This window comes from Thermobia domestica, chromosome 9 (genome assembly GCF_964235325.1).
Source record: "Thermobia domestica chromosome 9, izTheDome1.hap1.1, whole genome shotgun sequence".
NCBI lineage: Eukaryota > Metazoa > Arthropoda > Insecta > Zygentoma > Lepismatidae > Thermobia > Thermobia domestica.
In genome coordinates, this window is record NC_137462.1 from 210,970,695 (window position 1) to 210,984,107 (window position 13,413).

A 13,413-nucleotide genomic window follows, 5' to 3' on the forward strand; every position below is an offset into this window, starting at 1 on the left:
TATATTGATATGTTTACTGTGTCGCAAAATTATTTTTATTTATTTATATAAACACTGTGATTGCAAAATGGTATGGCTAGTAATTTTTTGGCTGGCGAGTACTTGCAAGTAAGATTATTCAAGCACTGTTAAGGGTCTTCACTACTGCGAAATTAAACTACCGCTAATTTTAGAGTTTTTCTGTAATATCTTCAAAACAAACAAAAAATATTCGAAAACCAAAACCGTAGTGAACTAGACAATACGATTTTGCATGTTATACCGTTATCACAATTAGTCTATCTGCTTTCGATTTGAAACTGTAGATAGATTTAGCATTTTTTGCGGTTCTGTAAATAGCGGCATATCAAAAGCAGATAGGTGAATTGCGGTAAATGTGTCATATGCAAAATCGTATTGTCTAGTTCACTACGTTTCTGCTATTAGAATATTTTCATTTGTTTTGAAGATATTACAGAAAAACTCTTAAATTAGCGGTAGTTTAATTTCGCTGTAGTGAAGACCCTTAATAAGGATGTACACTAGTGTCCCAAAAGCCCGGGCGAATGTGGACCGAAGGGTTGTGAAAATGCTGAGTTATCGGGAATGGGGGTAAAAAAGAATAAGTACGAGTATTTCCCCAGAAAATACAGTACTGTACTTGTATGTATTAGTTGCTTGAGAATACAACACAGAATATACTGCTAATTATCCTTAAACAAATGGAAAGTACGTACTTTATGAAGGCATAGAGTCTTTAATATACATGAAAATGAAAATTAACGAATACACACTGTACAGTAGTTTACCTGATACGACAGACCTCAGAAAAATACCCGGCAATGACCTTGAACGTATCTGCGCGTGGGGTTTATTCGTCCTGCCTGGGTGTCACCGAGTTATCCGGACTGTCGACGTATAGAGTACCGAGTTTTAGATACTCTACTGTATACGTAAATAACTATTGTTTTATATGATGAATTATTTGCATGCATGCATCAAAGTGTCTGTGTGTTCGCGGTAGCACTTGCATGTTGGTCTTTTGCACCTGGAATCAAGTGTTTTGCTCCGTTTGAAAAAAACAGGTGAAGATAATTACTAATATAATGCTTCATTTGAGTTTCCCTTATGTACGGTAGACATAAAAAAATCATTTATATTGTATTATTGATTATGTTGAAACTTATATAGCAAACATAATATCATTCACAAATAAATCATTAAAACATCAAGTGCGATGGTTTGCATGATTTATTTTTGATTCTATACATTTTTGAAATCCTGGATTTTAAGGAAATAATCTTTGAGAGGAGGAGGGATGGTCTGTCAATTGTTACATCAAATAACAAATGATCCAATTGAGTGATGATATTTTTTAAGCATTCATAATATGAAGGAGAGAAATGTAAGTTAGACATGCATATAGTAATTTTACCGTCTACACAGTAATCCACACCACTTCCCACTGGTTTAGTGGTTTTTCCATGGTTGAGGATAGTGCTGTGTTCAAAACATCATTTCAAACGGTTTAGTATTTTATCCGTGTTGACACAGATAAGTCGATTTGAATATGAAGAAAATATGTACACTATTTGTATGCTGGTTTGTATAGCGTGATATTTTCTATATTAATATTAAAACCAAAAATTATAATAGATTTCTACCACTTCCGGTTTCAGTAGTGAGATTACAGTGGAGATGGTATATATTGTCGGGACGCTTACTTGATTGAAAGAAAACTTCTAGCTAATTGTTATCTCTTTTTTACTGTATAGTAATCAACGCTGCCGTTACCCGTTTTACCGGGTATGGGTACCACTCGTTTTTGAGACATTTTTCCTTTCCTTGTTTAGTTACCATACAAAAAAAAATCTGACTGCAGCAAAATGTTTTACTTTAACTTCAAGAAAGAAAAGAAATAGGTAGTTGTTACACTCTCTTGTGCACAATTCATTTTACCCCTTTGTATTTCTATTTCTCATCCTCCCGTCTTGATATTGCCAAGCATAATGATACGTCCATTAAATATAAGACGTAGTCTATAATTCACTGCAAGCTATAAATAGTCATACTTTTAGTTCTATAGTATGCCTATACATGTCAATACGAGTTTCTATGTAAGTTTTAATATTAGTACAATGACATTTCGTGGTTTGCGTATTTAGAAAAGAAGTATCCTTAATGTTTGTATTGGGATATTAAAATTATAACTATCCCTGAAGATCAACAGCATCATTTTAGATTTTGTCTTGACTGGAGGATCACCACTGACATAAGAGTTTCACATTTTTATTAGTGTACTATCGGCTAGTTGGGAACTTAGCCCAGAGACTGCCAAATTTGCTCAGTCTACGGCCTCACACTTTTCATATTTCTAACATATCTCTAACCTTAAGACCCTTATCAAGACCCTTGTACTTTCTTCTTCTCTTCTAATGGAAACATCAAATATTGCTGAAACACGTTTATAATTAGGCATATCTCCACTCTTAAGTGGTTTCGAGTTATGGTCATTATATTTTAAGATTTACACCATAGTTCTTTTCTTCCGACTTCTTCTTTTCTTCCTAACGATTTTTTTTTTAGAAAAGCACTGTAACACGTCGTTAATTATTAAAATTAAAAGTCTAAATGCAGAGTTTCATGACTCTAACCATAACGAATTTCGAGACGCGGACCTTATTTTACCAATTCCAATCCCCACTCTTTTATTCTACTCCCAATATACTACTCTTCTAGGGAAAATAAGAAAAAGAAACTTTGCAATATGTCTTTGATTATTTATTATCACTGAAAAAATCTAAATATCAAATTTCATGTCTCTAACCTTAATGAATTTCTAGATATGGCTGTCCAATTATAACAACTGTAACTTCAGCTTTTTCCTTTCCTTTTAGGGAAAATACCATAAAACAACGAAACACGTGTCTTATTTTAAATGAGAATTCCAAGTACCGAATTTTATGTCTGCTACCTTAAAAGATTCTGAGTTATGCTTGAATATGATACTGAACTAAGTATACTTTTAAAAATAAAATCTTATGAAAAAAAGTCAATATTTAAATTCGTCGTAATTTTGTTTTTATTCATTAGAATGGTCATATTGTTCACCAATAAGGTATTAGGATGTGCATTGATATTCCATCTCATTTGGCTATTGCTTTTGTAAAGAAGTCCAAAATTTGGATATTTGTGATACTCTAGCGCCTTAATTTTTAACACTGAATAGTAAGTGTGGAGTGGTGTTGTATTTTCGTTTAATATGTCGATTGAAAGTATGTAATACCCTGACGTAGTGGTTTCCGAAAAATACAACTTTACGTTAAAGTGGCAACACTGTTAATCTAGTGGTATAACAAAATATGAGAAACTATGGATATTTCTATCTTGTAATATTTTTGAGTTTTTACTCTATTAGTTTAAAAGTTATAAGGAGTATTCATGATAAGTTTTCCACTTTGTATCTCGCGTGAATTACCTAGGAACGGTGATGAATATCTGTAATTTCCAATTTTCTCCAATACTACAACTTGGACAACTCATTTACCTTCATGAGTACATAATTAATCTTTCATTATGTTAGAAATAGAATAAATAAATTCGCAAAGGAGTTACATATTCTAAAGAAATCAGGTTTGAAGCACTTTATTTGTCAACTTCTGGAATTAAATTATGGATTTCATGATTAAATTATGGATTTCATTATGGATTGCAATTGTATTTTGTTCGAACACGTGGTCACAACAGCACATAGATACTGCGTTCCAACAATTTTAGGTTCCATTAAGTGCAACTGTTTCACAAGTTTTCAACAGCTATTTTGGAATCATGGCTGTTATCAACAAAGTAGCACTGTGTACCTGTCAGTAAAGCGCACCTCACATGTTCAAAGGATAATATATGAGTCGTTCAACGCCTAAGTAAGTAGGTTACAGAAAGTCAATAGTATCACGGTTTCAACACACCTGTGTACTCTATGAACTGACAATGCAAACAATATTCAGTTAGAAAAACGCTGATTATTGGGTAAGGACTATATTTTATTAATGATGATGATTTGTGTTCTAATCAGAATTACCTCCTACACATAACTTTATGTAAATACAATTATGCACCGAAGAATACTACTGTGAAAAAAGGAAATTAGTTAAATGAAGATCTTAAAACAGAATAACGTTTAAGTGATTACGAATTCTGTCAGAATGATGAATCATTGTGATGAAATCTTTCAAACATTCCAAATTTATTTCTGAAAATCTGAATCAGATCAAGTTTTGTTCGGAATTGATTTGAGTATGATTGGTTTTAGAACACTAGGTACGTAACTTTTGTGATATATATATATATATATATATATATATATATATATATATATATATATATATTAAATTTAGGTTAACGTGTTTATATTATGTTCGTATTTTCCTGTTTCTATTCTAATTCAGTTTTGGATATTAGAGCCGTGTTGTTTATGTCAAATGGACGGAATAAAAGTCCTTGGTCGCAGTAACATTTATATAGAATGCATTTCATAGTCTATATATCCACTGATTTAACAACTATTGGATCAAAGATCACATTTAATATATTATTCAAATTATAAGTAGGAAAAGTATTATTGAAATTAGTCATGTACAACACACATTAAAATATGTTTTTAGTACTTACCGAATCGTCATGACAGTGATTTGATTTCCTTTGTTCACTATAATTTTTAAAGACATGCGATTCATGGAGATATAATATTATTAACTTGTATGTAACAAATTGTCTAACAATGCAAAAATATGTCTATTGTTATCTGATTAATGTACACAAAAATGATTGTTACATAGAGCAAAAGCATTACTACTTGAAGCTTAATATGATCCATTTTAAAACCTTTATAATAAAATCTTCTAGATTTCTATTTGGTAGCGTCAACTTGAATTTGGCTATCAAATAAACTGGAAGCAAATTTGATATAGCTACTACGATGTGATTTTGCTACGAATTACATTCATGAACACAATTTGAGCATTATGATTTTCATAAAAAATTAACAACATATGGAGTCTGAGCTTCACCATGCTCAGAAAACATTGCACTGTATCATCAGAAATAATAATCTCTTCGTAACATTAACTACTCAATTTGACACTTCGTATCCACATCTTCTACAACAGTAAAGAAGCTGATCACAATCAGTATGAAGAATTGGTACTCGTGGTGCATCCTTCTTTATTTGTCTTTATCTACATGTCGGTCGAGGAATATATCAAGTATTTTCTCTCTTAAAACTTAACTAAACTATTACTGAAACTGTAAAATATATCTTTCGCCATCAGGTTCTCTCGTAAGAGTTTATATTTGTTCTTTGAGAAAGATTTTCTCGTAATTAATTGAATATTTTTCTTATGAATGAATACCTTAAATATCTTTTCGCTTTATATTTTTTCTTTCCCCGAATGATGTTAAGAAATACTGCACGATTGTTACAAACAAGAATTGCAAAATGATTTAAAGTAAATGTTTCTAGGAAAAAAAGTTATAATATTCACTGGACTTACAACAACAGAAAATTATATGATATGCTGGATGATTAATTTCACTTATGTATTCTAGACATAAAAAACAAAACGTAAGATACAGATAAGTATAGGCATATTTCATATGGTGTAGTTACATATATAACATATAGAACTGCAAATGGTGAGTTTTATAAGCTAATATGATATTTTTAATGTATCAGCTTTGAATACAAGGTAAGCAAAAACATTTAGTAAGAGAAAATATTAGAAGATATTAATTTCAAGATTACCTAAGAACATTTTATCGTTAATATTAAGTACTATACTCTACATTTACAATTGCATTTTGATAATGAAGTTATAGAATTAACTCCCTACAGGGTTTGTCCGGAAAGTAATGGGACTGAGTCGATTTAAAAAAAAAAAATATATTGAGCCAATCGTTACAATTCTTTAAAAACCTTCAAAATAGGCTCCTTTTGCGTCGATGCAGCGCTGCCAGCGCGATTTCCTAGCATTGAAGGCGTCACGGAAGTCATTCTCCGGAATAGCCTTGAGAGCCGCGGTGCAAGCTGCTTGGATCCCCTCTGTCGTCTCAAAATGCTTGCCTTTCATCAGGCGAGGAAACAAAAAGAAGTCCGGGGGGCCACATCTGGGCTGTAGGGCGGCTGCGGAAGCGTTGGGATGCCGGCCTTGGTCAGGTAGCTGTTCACAAGAAAGGCGGTGTGAGCCGGGGCGTTGTAGTGGTGCAGCTTCCAGTCGGCTCCGATGTCTGGTCGGACCCGATTGACCCTCCGTTTGAGTCTCTTGAGCACTTCCATGTAAAACTTGGCGTTGACGGTTTGTCCAGGAGGAACAAATTCATGGTGGACGATGCCTTTGATGTCAAAAAAACACAATGAGCATCGTTTTCACTTTGGATTTGCTCATTCTTCCCTTTATTGGGCGAGGAGACGCCGGCGTGTGCCACTCGGAAGATTGCCTCTTTATTAGCATAGAGAGAAAGAAACGTAGAGGGGAGAGTAAATCCTTTTAATACTTTTATTGGCTATTAAAAGAAATCATTAGAAATATTAGTATACAGTTCTTTAAGTTTTTAATGTAAGGTGATTTTGATAGTTCTAACGTATTCTCTTGTTAAATCTGATGCTCTTCCTCATGTTAGATCGTGCTCTACCGTAAAATGTCTGCCTCTATTCTCTTCTAATCTTACAATTTTACCCTCAATTTAAAAATAAAGTGACACATTTACTCATACGAGCGGTTGCAGTTAAAGAAGGGATTTTTTAATACCTTTCTTAGACGATTCCTGAACCGCAGTAGCGTATACAAAACTTTGTCAAGCGAGCTTTAAGCCTCGAAGCTCATAGCTTTTTAGGACATGCACGATATTTATATTCATATTTTCATATGGTAAAATTTATTTTTAGAGTAGCTTCTTCAAGGGAAGGGTTATACGCAGAAAATCACCCTTCTGTATGCCATTGCTGAAATGTATGGAGAAATTATGTTGGGAAGTTGAGTCTTTACATATTTTTTTTATTGGCATTAGTAATTAAAATGACTGGAAATTTATTTCCAACTCAAAATTTTGTGCTGTTTGATACATTTTTGATATATCTCTACCAGGTGCCTGAAGTGGCATTTGTCCCTCATTCTCCTGTGTGTACGCCTACGAATGCACTCATCCAAGGGCAGTGTACGCCTATGAATGCACTCATCCAAGGGCAATATTTAAACTGTCTCACATACGACTTAACAGCAGAACATATATTACGTATTGAGACTAAACCGAGATTTTCAAGCCTGAGGTTGGTCTCGTTTCGAACTTATCAAGTATACGCCTCAGCCTCGTCTCGAATTTTAAATGTGTGTCTACGTCTCGTCTCGATTTATAAAAGACCTCGATCTTGTCTTGAAATGTCTTCACAGGAGGAGCTGAGAGAGGGACTAATCTCTTTTAAACAGTTGTTTGAAGTACCAGGGTTGAAAAAATAGTTTATTTTTTGAAACAGAACAAAACACGTGTTTAAAACATGAAAAAGATGTTCAAAATGTTTTAAATATGTTTTAAAATGCACACGAGAAAAAAAACATGTTTTAAACATTTTGAACAGTTTAAAACACGACTTTAAACATATACTTCAAAATCATGTAATAACTTTTATGTTAAAGCATTTTGGTCTTTACTTGCAAACCACATAATAGATTCGTCCTGTATATATCGTTTAGTGCAACATTGATAACCGAAGTAGAATTGTTTGACGAGAAATGGTTTTTATATAGTTTCTTTAATGATTTTTTGTTGGCCGTAAGGGATTCAAGACAATCTTCTAAAAAAATATTTAATATTTTCGTAGTCCACTAGTGACGACGTACCTTAATATACAAAATTACGTTTTCGCAGCACCAGCGGTTTTCGGAAATGACTTTTGAGTGTCCATATCGTATTCAAAATGCTGACTTTGTATTTCCGTGAGCTATTACTGATAACACACTTAAAAAAAAACTAATTTCATTTGTGTAACTCCAGTGGTTTGCAAAATGGCTTTCAAATGATCACTGGATTTAACATGGCATTCTTTGTGGTAGGGTTGTTTTGTTTAAAACAAATGATTAAAACTTGATTTAAACAATTGATTTTGTTTAAAACAAATTTTATATAAATTTTAAACATTTTATTTTAAACACGTATATTTTTTTAAGGTTTGTTTTAAACATATGTTTATTTTTGTAAAAGAATCTGACAGAGAAAGATAATTGTCAGAAGTGCTCCCCATTGAAAATGATATTTTCTTCCCGCATAAATGTTTTGATTTCTCGTGTCTATAGCAGGTCAATGTAGTGATATACAATTTATTTTCTCTCTTTTTTTCTCTTGTTTTTAGCGTTTATTGTATTTTTATTCTTTAACTTGCCAGAGTGTTAGATTGGACTACAGGGGAAATGATATTAATGAATAAACAAAAGAATTATCTTGGAAAAAGTTTTTGTGTTGTATTCAGAAAACAAGGTTTCTTTGCTAAATTGCAGTTCTGAAATTAAAATATCGCAGGCATTCGTTGATACAGTGCATGTTGGTTGTCAATCTCCGTACAACTTGGAATCGTTTAACATGAGCTTTACGGGAAGAAAAAAAAGGACATGATTTGGAGCAAATTTATTAAAGTAACTTAAACTCCATCAGATAAGAAACCAACATACGAGCTCGTTGCTAAACATGTGAGAAAGAAATGTTCTTTTTTTCTTTTAGTTCAGAGAATGAAGAATCATGAGCAATGCAATGCTGAAAAAAAATATCTGAAAACCCAAACAGATGTTAAAAGTGTTGATCCGAAAATTCCTTTTGATTATTCTAATGTCAGTTTTGTGGTTGAGATTGAACTGGGAACTTCAGGTAAGAATTAATTTTGTATCATCAATTTCTTTTTTATTATGTTATGAAAATTTTATTTCATCTCTCTCCCCACCTCCGTTCTAAATTTTCTTAAAACTTGATACCCTTGCGTAGCATGTATTGAAGGAATAAGGCAAAGAAACGCAAGATATGGCAGTCACCTGCGTAACTATCCTAGCGCGATACTTATTGTCACTTTATTGCCGAACGTCAGTGAGGCTTCTGGGACGACTTAATCTACATTTGCTCGTCTGTCTCTATGAAAGTACCACGCTACAGAGCGCAATTTTCGATCTGTTAACATTAAATTTTGAGGGTAGGTGGACGCGACGTCCAGAATTTGTTGTATAGATATTGACTCCGATCCGACATAAAATTTCAAAATTAGTGGTTCGAATCTCAACTTAAACAATAAGCTCTGTCTTATATAGCCTTGTTACTAATTCAAAACTATAATCAATCAAACCAAACAAACTAATTTTATATGTTTTGAACAAACTTGGGTTGCAGAATAAATTTGGCTCTAACTTAGTTGTTTAAAATATTTTTAGATATGGGATGATAACACAAGGGTTTCAAAAAGGTTTATTTTTCTTAGCAAAGTAGTATCTTCGTAGTCAAGAGTCCGAAATAAATGGAATTAAAGCCACGTGAAAGGTGTAACGTGGGCTAGATTTTCACAGGACAACCTCTAGACAAGGGTGTTTCTCGAACGGGGGAAGAAGATGGTTAATTTCCCCTCCCTGCTCATACATTTAAGATTATTATTAAGTATTCTGCCTTTCGGCAGATCCTGGGACTAATGAGGACTTTTTTTTTTCAATTTTAGATTTGTGCCTGGAAATGTTTCTTCCACTTTTGTCGATCTTCAGCTTCCTCTTTTAACTCTCAATATTTTCTCCTATCTTTCATATCATCGATCAGCTGTGTCCCTCTTCTTATTAGTCCTCGCTTCCCTTCCAACTTTTCTTCTATGGCGGTGTGAAGAAGATAATTTCTTCGCAAGATGTGTCCCATCCAATTGGCCTTTCTACGAAGGATGGTGGCCAGAAGTGTCCTCTTCTCTCCTATCCATTTTAAAACATCTTCGTTTGTTGTCCTCTCTGTCCATTTTACCTTCTCCATCTTCCTCCAACACCACATTTCGAAGCTCTCCAAATATTTCTTCTCTAACTTCCGTAATGTCCAAGTCTTTGAAGCATACAGTCCAATGCTCCATATATAGCACTTGACCAACTTCTTCTTAAGTCCAATTTTGAGCCTGTTAGTTAAGAGTGATCTTTTCTTGTTGAATGCTTCTTTATCTATGGCAATTCTCTGATCTCTTTGGTGCAGTAAGCGTCGCTCGTCAAAATACTTCCCGTCAGTGATGCAAATTATGTTAAATAAATGCAGGGTGTGTCAAAAAGAATATACTAATGGTAAACGTCACGTTTTCGCAACGAAAGAAACAAAAACTACGTGACAAGGTGCAATCTAGAGTTTTATGTGATGCTGCTAGAGAGGGGCGTCCTTTAGAGGTCATCCGCCCCCTACCCTGAATTTCAGATTTTGAGGCAGTAATGCAGATTTAAAAATCTCTTGCTGAGCAAAGTCCAACAGAAAAAATTGAATTTCTTACACCGAATAAAAAGGGATTTTGATCAGTTATAGTCTATTTCCATTAGCCGTAACGAGCTATAGGCCAATATTGCTCTTGTAATTTTTTCAAGGATTCCAAAGGTGGCTCTACTTTCGAGTTTCTAGCCGGCTTAAAATTGTGGAAATTGTGCCTACGCACCTTTCCAGTTTTGATCATCTGTATTTAATACGTATTTATTCAGTATAAGGATCTCAAATTTGTTCTGTTGGAAGCTGTTTATCAAAAGGTTTCTAAAACTGCCTTACTGCCCCCAAAATCTGAAATTCAGAGTGGGGGTGAGGTGGCTGACCTTCTGTCCCCCAATGATGACCTGTATAGCGGTTGTCATATGAAACTTGCCCACGGCCTTTCACGTGGTTTTAGTTTCATTTATTTCGGACTCTTGACTGAAAATATTACGTTTTGAAATAAAATGCATTTGCTGAGCAAAACTGAACCTTATTGAAAATGGACTTGGATCCATTGTGCTCTGAATGCTTCAAATATTATTTTTCAATACAATTATTGACCTAAAAACAACAAATACATAGGCTTACAGAAAATATTCTAAAGTTAGCACAACATGAAGTGTGCTCCAAATATTACTTTTCGAACATTTATTATTTTAAAATTATTTATTTAGTATCAGTGTTCCGAAGTAGCAATCAAATTTTGCAAGTAAAATTTCACCCGCCTCCAGACGAGCAATTGAGCAAAAATTATGTACATATTATAATAAAGTGTTATCTAAAACACTCTTCCGGAAGTATAATGATCAAAATGCTTACATTTGCCATACTGTATCAATATAACACTAATATCAATCGTTTTCCATTCCTTGATACCTTACAATATCACTATACCACATTATACCACAAACTGTATTGTAGAAAGTTGTACTTAAGACAAAAACAAGGATTCACGTTGTCTCTTACAATCATTATCTAGTACCGAGCAAATGGCTCAAGTGGAAGAGCATTGGTTTCGCATTCGGGAGGTCATGGGTTCGATTCCTGCTGCCGACCATCCTGACTGAAATTTTTCAGAGTTTTTCTCAATTCTGCCAGGCAAATGCCGGGGTGGTTCCTACTAAACAGGCTCTGGCCGATACCTTCCCAGGTCCTTTTCATTGTTATCGTTGTTAGATATCCAGTATAAAATGGTCTCTGAGCTGCATCTGGTGATTGTTAAATAAATAAATAATCAACTGGCAGATGTAAATTATAGGAGCGGGCTTGTAGTATCAGAAGCAGGACTGACGGAACAGATTGAGCAAAGAAGGTCAAGGAACAAGATAGACAGAAAGGAATAAAATACGTGTTACAAATCTACAAATAGTCAGGAATCCACAAATATATTGTAATGTATCTGAAAAATCATCGACTACGCTTTGTTTGTATACCATCGCAATCATTAATTGTATTTTACTGTTTTCTTCTTGCTCTCTCTGTGTGATTTATTGAGAATATGAGCAGCAAACTGTTTCATCACTAAACATCCTGCTCGAAATTACTGATCTAAAGTAAGAAAGTTGAAATTCGAATAACTTACTGGTAATTTCGATGAATGTCAAGCTAGACGAGGGTTTTCTCATATCTGGATAATTAGCGAACACCTTTGGCGTGAGAAATTCGCGTGGGAGCTCAAGAGGCACGGGTCCCAAAATTGCAATTGCAGACGAAGCAATCCTTAAAATATGCTTTTCATACATTGTTTCTAATATGCATGCTATAATTCTTTTAAATGAGAATGAACATTTATAATAAAAATTATGAGGGATGCTTTTTCAAGCTTTTTAGGGATATCAGAGTTTCTGGTCACACAATTGTAACAATACGTAATGGAAAATTATTTTGAAGGAATGGAGGTGACAGACGGATGGGTAGTAGAAGAAGACTTTATAAGAATTTCAGAATGTTATGTAGATGCTTGGACCGCGATGCCTATCGAATGGGACAGAATCAAATGACAAGTACACCTCACATAACGACAATCTGATCGTAAACCTCTTTAAAAAAACATTGAGGAAACCGGGGTACGAACAGAAGGAAGATAATGTTGGATGATAAGATAAAGTTGGGATTCATGGAGACAGAAATAAAAATTTTGCATGGATTATTTGGACAGGATAATGGATCCAAAATACAGAAATGTGTTCTTACAATATTAAAAATTCAGGTTTAGCAAACCATATTAAAATGTAAACCAGTCTCAAGCTGGATCCGAAATAGATCCAGATTAACAAATATTTTTTTCACAGGGACGGGTATAAAATGGCATTTCCCTCGCCACACTGCCCTTTATTTTGAAATATTATTTTTACACGTTATTTGTAGCTCGTGGTAGTCTGCCGTGATTTTTTTTTCAAATTGCAGAGCTTCCTTAAGAAGCTACATTTAGCAATTCACTGAAAGCGAGAGCAAGTCAGGAAACAAGATATATCATTTACTTAATTTTGGTCATTTGCATCCTAGCCTTCAGCTCTTCAGGGTTTATTCATTTATTTAAAAAACAAAAACAAAGGAATGAAGAATTCTTTCAGTTTAACGTTAGACGATTATACCCTTTAGGATAAGGGAAACGAATGATTAGAAAAAGTGAATGATTATAGAATAATTGGTAGAATGAGAATGTAGAAGGAAACAGGAGTACCCACGGACACGATGTTGTTCGACACAAATTTACTTAACCGAGGATCAAACCACGGACCCCATACATCAAAAAGTAAGCGCACTACCACGAGCCAACGCACACCTTTTCATTTATTTAAGATTTAGTTAATTAATTCTTTATACTTCTAATAGCATGGGCTGATAGGGACGAAAGATCGTAATTTAGCATTTCTGAGGATAGCAAAACAAGAAACCCAGTTAATAGTATTATTCCTAATACTATTAACAATTAGT

General features: G+C 33.9%; 1 protein-coding gene across 1 annotated transcript in view; it reads right to left on the minus strand.

Moving 5' to 3' along the window:
• Positions 1-13,413, minus strand: part of Alk (Anaplastic lymphoma kinase) — a 1,262,077-nt gene that overhangs the window by 900,660 nt on the left and 348,004 nt on the right. The window lies entirely within an intron of this gene.